We start from the raw sequence: 15866 nt of genomic DNA on the forward strand, positions 1-15866 counted from the left end.
TTCCAAGATATCTCTTCTCTTCAGTGTACTCAGAATCCTTCGCGGGTTTCCAGCCATGGCTTTCCAGTTCATTTACCCATTTACCACCTGCCTGAATTCTGCAGTTCAGATCACGCTCTTGGGGTCATCTTTGGATCGATGTCTTCTTTGGAACTGTCCCCTCCCTAGCACTCTGCCCCTTCCCCAGCCTAGCTGACTTCCTTTTTTGTTACCGTTCTAACAGTGTGTTTTGCTGTTGATCATGTTTTTGTTTTTGATCATCCTTACGTGATGCCCTGCAATCAAAGGACCAGCATGCCTTACTCTGTACCAGTGTAGGGTACTGGGTCCCCCATGTGCTTCAGGCTCCAGCCTTCCTGAATTTGATCCTGGGTAGGTTAGGCTACGTAGTAGGTTTGAGGGACTGTTGGTACGATTCCCAAGGACATTTGGGAAACTGGCCCTGGCCCTCATGCTATAGCTCTGGATTCAGAAAATTATCCTGACCAGGCTGTTTCACTTTGTGAAGGTTGAGAGTGTTAACTGAGGCCCTACTCAGGCCTAACTGTTCTGAATCTCACTTTAGTTATATTTCATGTTATATGACCCTGAGATTGATGAAGTGCTTGGTGTGGTGGTTTCCAGCAAGTATTCATCAAGCCCACTAGAACTGCTCCTGTATGATGAGATTTGGAGGGGATAATTGAGCTTACTGAACATCTGAGATGATCCCCATTCATTCAGATATTAACAGTCCCAATGGTGAACCCTAGGATGAGAGTTTCAGAGGTCCACAGGTGTTCATCTGTGCATCTACTTTGAAAAATGTTGCTAGTCTGTCTTCCGGGTGTTGTGACTGATCTGAACACTTCCTTTGTCTTTTTATTTTGCAATTAATTTTGCCTTTTACCTGAGTGATACCTATGTTGATCTCTCTGCTATGTTGAACTTGTTCTTAACATTTATCAAAACAATATTCTACCAGTGGGTGGGACTTACATAAATAATCAGACCCATTATGGTAAAATTCTGTGGAGAAAGTACTAAGAGAGTGAAGGGAAAGATGATGATTCTGTAATGCCAAAGTTGTTCCGCTGACGCCAAGTTTGTAGATGACTAAGGCGTTAGGATGTCTTAAAAAGCAGTTTTTCATAGGAGCATATGGCCCATAACATGCACTCCTGGGAGTCTAGTCCGTTGATAGATTAAAAACTTTTGCAATGGCCAGCTTTTAGTAATGCTGTGGTGAAAAAGATTTAAACCAAGAAGTGGAGCTGATATAACATAGGTGAGGTTACAGGATGCTTCAGTTCATTAACAGTAATTCCTGAGTACCATGAAAAAGGGCTAAAAGGGCTTACAGTATCTTGGAGGAATATAGAGATTCAACAGCAGTGAGATGAATAAACCAAGGCCCAGAAAAGGGAGATAATTTGCCCAGGGTCAACAACTTGGTAGTAGTTTAGCCAGGTTTAGAATCCTTGTCTCCTGACTTCTAGAATAGTGTTCTTTCCATACTTGACTTTGGATTGCTGACCAAGGTAAAGGCATTCCTCAGGGCAGGGACATTCCAATGTTATGCTTCCCACCTCTCATTTTTTTTTCTTCCATCTTCACTCAATTCCTTTTGCTCCTCTTTTATTCCACTATATATAATTCAGATTGCCTGGACACAGAGGTTTAAGTGTTAAAACTTAACTATTTATCACCCTTCCCTGACATCTGTCCTCGTGGGTTTCTAGGACTTAGTTTGCCTTCCCTACATTTTGACCCAAAGTACTTGTGGAATAGTTGTATTATTTATGGCCAACTCGCTGTATTTAACCATCAAATATTTGCTATAGCCTGGTTCATGTGTATGCATGCATCTGTGTGTATGTATATATTATATACAATAACATTACAATTGTATTTGGAAATGTACAGTCAGTCACACTGTGTTGACATAGAAAAAGGGCTTATTAAAAAGTTGTGGGTCTATTAATTTCAAGTATTGATTGTGTTCATACACAAAGGGTGTGTCTTTGTGCAATGTGTAATTGTGTACATTACAGACAATGGGGGTACTATAGTACATCTTTGGTTGTTGGCTTAGGAGGTTGCAACTTTGAACAATATAAGTGAAAATAAGATATCACAAGCCATTCACTAGTGAGTTCAAAGATGGTACCTGAAGCTTATCTTGTCCACATTACCAACATGCTATTTTTTTGTTTTGTTTTTGGTTGGCTGACATACCCCGGAAAGTAAACTTTGGTAGATTGACTATAATATAACAAAACTCATAGAAACAAGAGTTTTAGGCTAATTCTGACAATTTTTCTGGTATAGGCTTTGCCTTCACTATGGCTAGGGCCTGGCAGAGATTATAATACAATGGTTGAAACTTCTATTACTCATTAATATAAACTCCAAACTTACATATCCTTAGATTAGAGGATACATTTCATAAGACATAAAATATAGGATCAAGCCAAAAAGTACAACATGAATTTATCCTTTCTTGTGTTATAAAATCCCCTAAGTAGCATAACTAAAAACGAAATTTGTGCTCTGCACAAAAGCTACTGGCTAGAGATATCAATGAGGGCTGAAATCTAGTTAGTAAAACCATTTCCTACGCCTGGTATTGTATGAGCTAGAAGAAGGAATGCTATTTTATGCTACATCCACAAGAATGATGTATCATTTTGCTATTCATTCCTATGAAGAGGAAAAATAATATTTTTATAAAACAGAAAATTACAACGACTAACATCTACGTACTCACCTCCATGTACTCACCTGTTCAAGTAAGCAAATGAAAATGGCTGTCATTTTGATGTACTTATTTTTTATTTATTTTTATAGAAATTAAAGTTGAAATCCCTATATTCACCTACCAAGTTCCATACCTCTCCATCCCCAAACACAATTACCACAAATTTGATCTGTAGCTCATCCCTGTTGATATACTTTTACTACTTCTATATAAATGGCTTTACATTTCTAAAAATCATGTGCTTGCACATTATACACATGCATCTATAACTTGTTTCTTTATTCAGTGTCTTTTAAGATTGGTAAAATCTAATCCATTCATTTTAAGTGGTGTACAGTATCTCATGTATAGTATATGAATATGCTATAGTACTTTTTACAACTTCCCCTATGTTATACATCTTTCCATGTCCAATATATTATAAATAATGATTCAGGTAACATCTCTTATGCATTTCCTATATTACTTGTGCAAGAGATTTTCTTAGAGGTGAGATTTCTGGGTGACATGGTATATGTACAGTCGGTTTTTTTGTATATATTCAGTTGCTCTTTAAAGTTGTTCTAATTTATACTTCCAACAGATTTATCGTTTTTTTTGTTTTTTTGGTTTTTTTTGCGGTACGCGGGCCTCTCACTGTTGTGGCCTCTCCCATTGCGGAGCACAGGCTCCGGATGCGCAGGCTCAGCGGCCATGGCTCACGGGCCCAGCCGCTCCGCGGCATGTGGGATCTTCCCGGACCGGGGCACGAACCTGTGTCTCCTGCATCGGCAGGCGGACTCTCAACCACTGCGCCACCAGGGAAGCCCTGATTTTTATGCCTTTTGTAATAAAGTTTTTAATTGTGATAGTCACATCATTCTTGAATTATTTCTATTTTATGTGTGTTTCTTACTTTTCCTCTACATATGTAAGAAAGACATTCATCTGTATTTTATTTGATCATTTTTGTGAAGTTTTGATATTTTTACATTTATATCTTTAATATATTTATATTTTTCCACTTCCATATGGAAAGGTGATTGTCCTAGCTCTTTCCTCCTTCATCTGTAAGGTCTCTCCATCATGTATCAAGAACCCATACATGAGTCAATTCCTGTTATCCAAATTGTGCATATCTTCTTACATTAGTATACTTGTTCATCACAGTGAAGTAAAATATAGAGCTCCTTTCAAGTCTGTCTTCAAAGTTATCTCACCCAGGAAATCTACACCTGAATTGTGTTTATGCTATACCATTATTGAGTATTTATGACTATCAATTTCACTGTATTATTTGATGCTTATTAATTCATCTTTTTAATTTTGTCTTTATGTGTATAAAATATGTTTTAAGGCTAATACACATTAAATGAAAGAGAGCCAACATGTATCAGAGAGAACTTTTGTGAAAAATAGCCTTATTTGTTATCTCTCTCTGTCTCACTGAAAAAATTATTATAGTATATTAAATACTATATGTGAAATACTATACATCACTTAAAGTGGATGAATTAGATCTTGTCAGTTTCAAAACTCAAATATACCACGAGCCAGAATATATTACCAACGTTTCCAAGGAACTACGACATCTTATACACATGAAATATATCTCAAAATGCTTTCTAATACTATGGGCCATTTCCTCTTTTCACAGTTAATGTACATCAAAGCCTTCCATTATTTTAAAGATAAAATTTAAATTTGTTAGCACAACATCAAAGGCTCTTTGAGATCTAGACACCTTTACTACCCACGCTTACCCCTTAGAAATCCCAACTCCAACCTGCATCCAATAAATCAACTTTTCAAAAAAAAATTTTTTTAAGTGATTTTTCTTGTTTCTAGGCCTCTTTACATCCTGCCTCATTTCAGCAACAGACTCATTTCTGAAAGCTTCTTCACCTGGCTAAGTTCTAAGTCTTCTTTACAATGTAGTTCTGATACTTGTTTCTCCAGAAAACTTTGCATGACCTTCTGCCATAGTACAATTTGCTTACTCATATCATTTTAATTGATCCTGCATCTGTTATTTTATATTTGATGTGATTTTTAAAGGCAGAGACCATAAGTTCATGTTTGTTAAACTCTGTATTTTCAGCACTAAGAGAATACTTTTTAAATGATGGTAATATAGCCAATGTTTATTAATCATTTAGGAGAATTATAGACACATTGGGGATACAAAAATGTTTAAGACATTAAGACTCTGTTTACAGTCTGATAAGGGCCACAGATAGCTTTATAAAAAATTAATTAACAAAGCAAGCAGAATTAACAAAAATATTATTAACAAAATAAATTATAATTAAAATCATCATTATATATGTATATATATAATTTAAGAATAGCTATTTTATGGATAATCCATAGAGAAAAGAAAAAATCAGAAAATACAAGTAAAACAAAAAGGAAACAAATTTTAATAGGTATTATTGCTAACAATTACTACTCTTTTGCTATATATTTTTTCAATTTGTGTGTTTGTGTAATATGTATGTCTGTATATGTACATATGTATATGTGTGCATAACAGCATGTGGGATCTTCCCGGACTGGGACACGAACCGTGTCCCCTGCATCAGCAGGCCGACTCTCAACCACTGCGCCACGAAGGAAGCCCCATGACTCTTTTTGAATTATGGATTTCTCAGGGTATATGCCCAGTAGTGGGATTGCTGGGTCATATGGTAGTTCTATTTTTAGTTTTTTAAGGAACCTCCATACTCTTCTCCATAGTGGTGGTATCAATTTACATTCCAACAAACAGTGCAAGAGGGTTCTCTTTCCTCCAGCATTTATTGTTTGTAGATTTTTAATGATGGCTATTCTGACTGGTGTGGGGTGATACCTCATTGAAATTTTGATGTGCATTTTTCTAATGATTAGTGATGTTGAGCATCCTTTCATGTGTTTGTTGGCAATTTGTATATCTTCTTTGGAGAAATGTCTATCTAGGTCTTCTGCCCATTTTTGGATTGGGTTCTTTGTTTTTTGATATTGAGCTGCATGAGCTACTTGTATATTTTGGAGATCAATCCTTTGTCAGTTGCTTCATTTGCAAATATATTCTCCCATTCTGAGGTTTGTCTTATCGTCTTGTTTATGGTTTCCTTTGCTGTGCAAAAGCTTTTAAGTCTCATTAGGTCCCATTTGTTTATTTTTGTTTTTATTTCCATTTCTCTAGGAGATGGGTCAAAAAGGATCTTGCTGTGATTTATGTCATAGAGTATTTTGCCTATGTTTTCCCCTAAGCGTTTTATAATGTCTGCCCTTACATGTAGGTCCTTAATCCATTTTGAGTTTATTTCTGTGTATGGTGTTAGGGAATGTTCTAATTTCATTCTTTTACATGTAGCTGTCCAGTATTCCCAGCACCACTTATTGAAGAGACTGTCTTTTCTCCATTGTATATTCTTGCCTCCTTTATCAAACATAAGGTGACCATATGTGTGATCTCTGGGCTTTCTATCCTGTTCCATTGATCTATATTTCTGTTTTTGAGCCAGTACCATACTGTCTTGATTACTGTAGATTTGTAGTATAGTCTTGATTACTGTAGATTTGTAGTATAGTCTGAAGTAAGGGAGCCTGATTCCTCCAGCTCCGTTTTTCCTTCTCAAGATTGCTTTGGCTATTCAGGGTCTTTTGTGTTTCTATACAAATTGTGAAATTTTATTTTTCGAGTTCTGTGAAAAATGCCACTGGTAGTTTGATAGGGATTGCATTGAATCTGTAGACTGCTTTGGGTAGTAGAGTCATTTTCACAATGTTGATTCTTCCAATCCAAGAACATGGTATATCTCTCCATATGTTTGCATCATCTTTAATTTCTTTCATCAGTGTCTTACAATTTTCTGCATACAGGTCTTTTGTCTCCTTAGGTAGGTTTATTCCTAGATATTTTATTCTTTTTGTTGCAATGCTAAATGGGAGTGTTTTCTTAATTTCTCTTGTAGATTTTTCATCATTAGTGTATGGGAATGCAAGAGATTTCTCTGCATTAATTTTGTATCCTGCTACTTTACCAAATTCACTGATTAGCTCTAGTAGTTTTCTGTTAGCATCTTTAGGATTCTCTATGTATAGTATCATGTCATCTGCAGACAGTGACAGTTTTACTTCTTCTTTTCCAATTTAGATGCCTTTTGTTTCTTTTTCTTCTCTGATTGCTGTGGCTAAATCTTCCAAAACTATGTTGAATAAGAGTGGTGAGAGTGGGCAACCTTGTCTTTTTCCTGATCTTAGTGGAAATGGTTTCAGTTTTTCACCATTGAGAATGATGTTTGCTGTGGGGTTGTCATATATGACTTTTATTATGTTGAGGTAGGTTCCCTCTATGCCTACTTTCTGGAGAGTTTTTATCATAAATTGATGTTGAATTTTGTTGAAAGCTTTTTCTCCATCTCTTGCGATGATCATATGATTTTTATCCTTCACTTTGTTAATATGGTATACCACAATGATTGATTTGCGTATATTGAAGAATCCTTTCATTCCTGGGATAAACCCCACTTGATCATGGCGTATGATCCTTTTAATATGCTGCTGGATTCTGTTTTCTAGTATTCTGTTGAGGATTTTTGCATCTATATTTATCAGTGATATTGGCCTGTAGTTTTCTTTTTTTTGACCTCTTTGTCTGGTTTTGGTATTAGGGTGATGGTGGCCTCGTAACATGAGTTTGGGAGTGTTCCTTCCTCTGCTATATTGTGGAAGAGTTTGAGAAAGATAGGTGTTAGCTCATCTCTAAATGTTTGATAGAATTCACCTGTGAAGCCATCTGGTCCTGGGCTTTTCTTTGTTGAAAGATTTAATCACAGTTCCAATTTCAGAGCTTGTGATTGGTCTGTTTATATTTTCCATGTCTTCCCGGTTCAGTCTCAGAAGGTTGTGCTTTTCTAAAAATTTGTCCATTTCTTCCAGGTTGTCCATTTTATAGGCATATAGTTGTTTGCAGTAATCTCTCTTGATCCTTTGTATTTCTGCAGTGTCAGTTGTTACTTTTCCTTTTTCATTTCTTATTCTATTGATTTGAGTCTTCTGCCTTTTTTTCTTGATGAGTCTGGCTAACGGTTTATCAATTTTGTTTATCTTCCCAAAGAACCAGCTTTTAGTTTTATTGTTCTTTGTTATGGTTTCCCTTCATTTCTTTTTCATTTATTTCTGTTCTGATCTTTATGATTTCTTTCCTTCTGCTAACTTTGGGTTTTTTGTGTTCTTCTTTCTCTAATGGCTTTAAGTGTAAGGTTAGGTTGTTTATTTGAGATGTTTCTTGTTTCTTGAGGTAGGATTGTATTGCTATAAACTTCCCTCTTAGAACTTCTTTTGCTGCATCCCAAAGGTTTTGGGTCGTCGAGTTTTCATTGTCATTTGTTTCTAGGTGTTTTTGATTTTCTCTTTGATTTCTTCAATGATCTCTTGGTTATTTAGTAGTGTATTGTTTAGCCTCCATGTGTTTGTATTTTTTACAGATTTTTTCCTGTAATTTATTTCTAGTCTCATAGTGTTGTGATCAGAAAAGATACATGATATGATTTCAATTTTCTTAAATTTACCAAGGCTTGATTTGTGACCCAAGATATGACCTATCCTGGAGAATTTTCCATGAGCACCTGAGAAGAACGTGTAATCTGTTATTTTTGGATGGAATGTCCTATAAATATCAATTAAGTCCATCTTGTTTAATGTGTCATTTAGCTTGTGTTTCTTATTTATTTTCATTTTGGATGATCTGTCCACTGGTGAAAGTGGGGTGTTAAAGTCCCCTACTATTATTGTGTTACTGTTGATTTCCCCTTTTATGGCTGTTAGCATTTGCCTTATGTATTGAGGTGCTCCTGTGTTGGGTGCATAAATATTTACAATTGTTGTATCTTCTTCTTGGATTGATCCCTTGATCATTATGTAGTGTCCTTGCCTCTTGTAATAGTCTTTATTTTAAAGTTTATTTTGTCTGATATGAGAATTGCTACTCTAGCTTTCTTTTGATTGCCATTTGCATAGAATAACTTTTTCCATCCCCTCACTTTCAGTCTGTATGTGTCCCTAGGTCTGAAGTGGGTCTCTTGTAGACAGGATGTATTCGGATCTTGTTTTTGTATCCATTCTGGCAGTCTGTGTCTTTTGTTTGGAGCATTTAATCCATTTACATTTAAGGTAGTTATCAATATGTATGTTCCTATTACCATTTTCTTAATTGTTTTGGGTTTGTTATTGTAGGTCTTTTCCTTCTTTTGTGTTTCCTGCCTAGAGAAGGTCCTTTAGCATTTGTTGTAAAGCTGCTTTGGTGGTGCTGAATTCTCCTAGCTTTTGCTTGTCTTTAAAGTTTTAATTTCTCCATCGAACCTGAATGAGATCCTTGCTGTGTAGAGTAATGTTGGTTGTAGGTTTTTCCCTTTCCTCACTTTAAATATGTCCTGCCACTCCCTTCTGGCTTGCAGAACTTCTGCTGAAAGTTCAGCTGTTAACCTTATGGGGATTCCCTTGTATCTCATTTGTTGTTTTTCCCTTGCTGCTTTAATATTTTTTCTTTATATTTAATTTTTGATAGTTTGATTAATATGTGTCTTATATGTTTCTCCTTGAATTTATCTTGTATGGGACTCTCTGTGCTTCCTGGACTTGATTAACTATTTCCTTTCCCATATTAGGGAAGTTTCCAACTATAATCTCTTCAAGTATTTTCTCAACTATAATCTCTTCAAGTATTTTCTAAGTCCCTTTCTTTTTCTCTTCTTCTTCTGAGACTCCTATAATTCGAATGTTGTTGCATTTAATGTTGTCCCAGAGATCTCTGAGACTATCCTCAATTCTTTTCATTCTTTTTTCTTTATTCTGCTCTGCAGTAGTTATTTCCTCTATTTTATCTTCCAGGTCACTTATCCATTTTTCTGCCTCAGTTATTCTATTTATTCCTTCTAGAGAATTTTTAATTTCATTTATTGTGTTGTTCATGATTGTTTGTTTGCCCTTTAGTTCTTCTAGATACTTGTTAAACGTTTCTTGTATTTTCTCCATTCTATTTCCAAGATTTTACATCATCTTTACTGTCATTCCTCTGGATTCTTTTTCAGGTAGACTGCCTATTCCCTCTTCATTTGTTTGGTCTGGTGTGATTTTACTTTGCTCCTTCATCTGCTGCATATTTCTCTATCTTCTCATTTTGCTTCACTTTTGTTGGTGTGTTTGGGGTCTCCTTTTTGCAAGCTGCAGGTCCGAAGTTCCCATTGTTTTTGGTGTCTGCCCCCAGTGGGTAAGGTTGGTTCAGTGGCTTGTGTAGGCTTCCTGGTGGAGGGGACTGGTTCCTGTGTTCTAGTGTATGAGACTGGATCTTGTCTTTCTGGTAGGCAGGACCGCATCCAGTGGTGTGTTTTGGCGTGTCTGTGAACTTATTATGATTTCAGGCAGCCTCTCTGCTAATGGGTGCAGTTGTATTCCTGTCTTGCTAGTTGCTTGGCATGGGGTGTCCAGCACTGGATTTTGCTGGTTGCTGAGTGAGCTGGGTCTTGGTGTTGAGACAGAGATCTCTGGGAGAACTCTAACCGATTGATATTACATGGTGCCGGGAGGTCTCTGGTGGTCAATGTCCTGAACTCAGCTCTCACACCTCTGAGGCTCAGGCCTGACACCCAGCCAGAGCACCAAGACCCTGTCAGACATACAGTCAATTTTGGAGGCTGAAAGTTACCTCTCCAAGATGGAGGTCCAGGAAAGCCGGTGGTGTAGTACCATTCCAAGACACAATTCTGAAGGCCTTTAGAAACAGGCTGCAAGCGCGCTTTCAGGGCAAAGAGGCCAGTCTGTAGTACCTTTTGTTTTCCTGTGTGCTCCATCTAGCTTCAGTTGCTCATAGGTTGCCATGGGCAGAGGCCTTGCACCGACGCTTCAGGCCATAATTCCTGGTGAGAAACAGCTAGCCATAAGTCTTTAATATATCAGGGATTTATTTTGGTATAAAGTATGATGTAGGATGTGTATGTGTGTATGTGCATGTGTGTATTTGTAGTGTTAACCAGTTATTCTACTGCCTTTTATTGATTAATCCATTTGGTCATCTTACTGATTTAAAATGGCTACTTAAGATTCATTAACTAAGTATTTATGTATAATTATCTTTACTTCTCACCTTTCATCATTATTGCATTGACCTATCCATATGCTCTGTTGCTGTTACTAAACTGTCTTATTAATGATATGTTTATAAACTTTTTAATGGTTGTGAGAGAAAACTCTTTCCATGCTTTACTATTTTTTATTCGAAGTGTGTGTGTACCCAAATGATGTTTAGAATTACTTAGTCAAGTTTATGGTACCCTCCCAAAGTTAAACTTTGGGTTAGAATGGTCTTATATGTGATTAATTTAGGAAATCTTGCTGTCACTCTCTTCCTAATCTTTCTATTGAAGAACAAAGTACGTTTCTTCATTTTCATCTTTCCTTTAAATTCCATAGAAAATTTATGTAGTTTATCTCATAAAGTTCTGGGAAATTTATTTTAGTTCATTGCTTATATTTCATACTTTTCCTGACTACTATATATGACTCATTTTTTTATTTTATTTTAATGGCTTGTCATTTGTATGTAGGAAAATTTTATTTCTCTATTATTTTCAATCAAGCTATACTACTGTGTATATTAGTTCTAATAGATTTTTAGTTAATTCTTTTGAATTTCCCAAGTTGAAAATCATGTCATCAACAATGTATGCTTACTTTTCCTCTTTTGATTATACATTTATATATTTTTAAAATTTTGTTTTCCTGAATAATAATTTTAGAACTTCTGTGAAGGATGTTAAAAAAATATTGTTTATGTTGGCCAACTTTGTCCTCCCCGAGATTAAAGGAAAGGTCTCCAGTGCCTAGCCATTTGATAAAAAGCTTATTCAGTCTAGATAACAACATATTATGTTAAGGAAATACACAGATATTTCATCATCCCACTGCTTTTTGTTGTTTCCCTTATATCATTTCATCCTTATTTCTGATTTAATTTGCTTGTAGTGCTTGATCATTAAGTATAATAGCAACTTTTACTTTGTGATATTGATTTGTTACCCTTTTATTTCTTGTTAAGATTTTTTAAATTAGGAATACATGCTGAATATTGTTTGGTGGGCATTTATCAGTTGGACCATAACAGTTTTTCTCCCTTGATACACTGATGTGATGCACTATATTAATAGATTTCCTAATATTAAACTATCCATTATATTTAATATATTAATAGATTTATATGCTCCTACTTTAAGTTTTTACTGTATTTTTATATGTGAAATTAGTCTGTAATTTTCTTGCACTATATATTTCAGGTTCTAATATCAATTTCTATAGCTGATATCAGAGAAGTGAAACTGTAAAATAAGAACAATCTCTAAAATTCATTGATTTAATATGTTGCTAAAAATTTACTAGCAGAAAAGAGAATATTGATTTATGGGAAAATTTTCTTGTGATATAAAGTTTTTATGAAACAGTCTCACCTTAAATGTGAGATGACACATTTCATTTGAAAATATGTTTTCTATGTTTACTTCTGTTTATAAAAATGAAAAAGTAAAATCATTCTTTTAACTACCATTTGAGAAAAAGAAATATGAGTGTATGAATAAAAAATGGAATGTTACAAGTAAAAATAAAAGAAAAAAAATGAAGCATATGATTTCCTCAGTGTCACTTTTAGGATAAACTATGTAGGGTTCTTAATTGGACACTTAGAGGAACATATATTTCCAGGTATATGGGGTTGTAAAAGTTTATTCATTTTTGTGCATACAGATCAAATGGAGTATATGTCATCTGGCCTTGTGATGATGAGCTATCCAAGATATTTCAGTTAAACTTTTTCACAACCACGTTTTTGATAATTTATTCATGAAAACTATAAAATCTTTTTTAATGGAACTATTATAAATTAATCATATGTTTTAGTACTCAATCATGAAAACAATTATATAGGAAATTGTGAATAGTGAATTTATTTGTTAATTTTTAAATTTCCCTTAGGATATGTGGTATATTCATTTCCCTGTCCACTGAAGAAAATCACACAACATAAAATTGCGAGTTAAGTTTTATTTGGGGACCTTACTGAAGACTATGGCCCAGGAGACAGCCTCCCAGACAACTCTGAGGAACTGCTCCAAAGAGGTAAGGGAGGAGCCAGGATACATAGGAGATTTTGCTGGGGAAGAAAAAACAAAGAAACATGTAGTTGAACATCAAAAGATTACTGCTAATCAGAAAAACAGACATCTCAAGTTAATGATTTTAGCACTTTTCTATGTATGAGAAGAAGCAAGAATCTGGACTCATTGAAATTATTCCTTAGATTTGCATCTTAACTATCTCAGGCTAGTATCCAAAGTGCACCATTGGCAGGGTGGAGGGGGTGGGGCGCTGTGTAGTGGCTAACGGCTTGATGATGGGCAACATTCCCTTTTCCACATCCCATTGCCTGCAAGACTTACCTAATATGAGGAGAACCACAAGACAGTAAAAAATATTGAAGAACTCCCAGGCCATGCCAAGCATGGACATTTAAGTCTACAGTTCATGAGAATACTGAGTCAGATGGAAAAGACAATTATTAAAATCTAAGAAAAGAAAAAGTTTGGTAACTACAAAGGCAATAATGGGTCTGGAGAGATTTGACAGAAATTAGACGAAGTGGGAGTTGATGCTGGGAATGATAAAAGATGCAGCAAAAATACAAATAGATCAAACAGGAAAATCAGGAACAATTTCCATGACTGTTGAACAGTATGCCCTCACATTCATTCCCTGAAAGGCTTGGCAGGGCAGGCTTTCAAAGGGATCATCCAAACACACACAATTATGTCTTTATTAGTAATACATTTAATTTATTTGTCTCCTTTCTTCAAGTGCAAGTTAAGTAGATCCATTTTTCAGCAAACTGCTATAGATCACATGCAGTTGCTGGTCAGCTCAGAATGTTTTCTCCATTCGTTTTCAACACTGGAATGAAAATTTCAGCAAAGCAAAGGGACAAAAAACTACATTATTTTTTTAAAGAGGGGATGCATTTAATGACAGTCTATCCTAAAATAGTAATAATAATTAGTAAAAGATGGTCAACTTTGAGGAAGAAAAGGGAGTTGGGGAGGATTCATGGAGTAGATAGGTAAGTAACACATATTTAGTCAAAAGTGTGACAAGAAAGGGAAGTTAATTATAATTTAGTTAAATCTTTCTATAAGTCAGGAAATGTGCCAAGAATTTTCATCTACAGTCCATCTTTTAATACTCAAACAACCATATGATATAGTATTATCTCTCTTTTAAATGTGAGAAAATTAGAGGTTCAGATAACAAAAGTAACTTGCCATAGTCATTCTGTTAGCAAACTTCGTAAGTTAGATCAGAGTCAATCCCGTTATCCTTCATAGTCACAAATGATAGGCTGTGCACATATTTTGTTTGGCACAAATTTCTTTTTTAATTTCAAATTAGTGACCAACATTTTAAAAATAAGGAGTTTAAACTTTTTTTTTTTTTTTTTTTTTAAGAATCAGATATCTGTCAGTTATGGACAGACCTGTAGAATCTAAGTAGCAGTAAGGAAAATGTCCTTCCTGTTAGTCAGCTCCCCATTGCTGGTGTAAGTATATGTATTATATATTACCTAAAGCTTCCTGAATCAGTTCACATCTTACATTACCCTCTGGCCCTTGAGGTGCAGACTTCTTCTAAAAAGAAAAGAGGCTAGAAAGCATACAAGAAAATGAAAAAAAAGGTGAGATAATTCACATGGTATCACACACTCACAAACACAAACATGATATATCAAGACTTTCAAAATGAAGTCAAGGAAAAGCTGAAGAAAAAAAAAGACCTCAAAAAAGTAAACAAGATTTAAAAAGGTCCTGAATCTATTGGATTGATATACAAAGTGAAAACTAATGTAAGTTATATTTTATTTTCTGATTACTCTTCTTAATTGGAATGTCCTCCAGCAGTTAAAATAAACATATATTTTTTTAGATCACCATTTGAGAAAATCATCCTGGAATAACTAGCACATAATTGTCTAATGGGGGAAGCACGTACATAACACTCTGAAGGCTAAAAATCTCCTTGTCCACAATAGCAAGTTCATTGTAAAGCATCCTTTTTGTTAAGTGTTTCCCACAATTATGCATGCAGAAAACATACATGGTGATCTCTAAAATTAACTAACATTTTTACGATGTTTGGGAAACTGTTATTTTTTGCCTTTATAATACACAGAGAAACTCAGACAGAGGATTGATTAAGGTGCCCTGACTTAATAAAGGGAATTATTTAAAGAAATGGAATTGGAAATTTTTTGTACCATACCCTCTATTTGTAAAACCATATTTACATCACCAATTTATATTCAATGTCTGTACATCATTCGGGAATTACAAAATCTATTATTTAATACACTGAGACTTGATTCTACATTTTAAATAGGTCTTCTGTTGTTAAAATACAGCATGAGATGATGTGGTGTCTTTATAATTGTCTATCTAATTTGATTATTGGAGATTGAAAACACACATAATTCAGATTTCCAAATAAGTGTATCTGCTGGTTTGGTATGATTTGTTTTGTTTTGTATTGACAGAGTAATGATTAAGTCTAAACTCAGGAATTAAGCCACCTGGATTCAAATCCTATTTCTGCCATTTACTAATTGTGTGACCAGAGGCAAGTTGCTTTCACATTCTTGACCTCTGTTTAGGAATCTTATAAATAAGGATAATCATAATACCTCTCTCCTACAGTTTTGAGAAAATTAAACGAGAAAAATGCATATAGGATACTTAGCAAAATATCTGGCATATACTAAGTAAATATTGGATATTATTATAATTGTTACATTAATTAAACTACCCTCACAATTGGCAGGTTTCTACCTTACCTCAGGGGCTGTCTCTAATAGAAGAAAGGAGAACTGCAGGGAATAGATTAATTTAATTAAACCTGAAAAAAAATGAAATTACTCAGAGCATGGACTATTTCAGTTCTATGTCACCTGAACACATCTGTGTCAGAGCTATAGCAAACATATTCATTGTATTTTTCTCTGTATCAAGTCAATGGGTTGACTTTTCACAATTATTCAAGGATTGAAATAAGTCCCACTACTGCTAACAAC

General features: G+C 34.9%; 1 long non-coding RNA gene across 1 annotated transcript in view; it reads left to right on the plus strand.

Annotated features, from left to right (window-relative positions):
- The window catches only part of LOC307189509, a 296552-nt gene that overhangs the window by 265004 nt on the left and 15682 nt on the right, over nucleotides 1-15866 (plus strand). Inside the window, exon 3 of the long non-coding RNA XR_013829201.1 lies at nucleotides 12728-12871. This is a non-coding gene — a long non-coding RNA (uncharacterized lncRNA). The remainder of the gene's footprint in view (nucleotides 1-12727; nucleotides 12872-15866) is intronic.

The sequence above is a fragment of the Stenella coeruleoalba genome (assembly GCF_951394435.1).
Source record: "Stenella coeruleoalba genome assembly, chromosome: 7".
Taxonomy (NCBI): domain Eukaryota; kingdom Metazoa; phylum Chordata; class Mammalia; order Artiodactyla; family Delphinidae; genus Stenella; species Stenella coeruleoalba.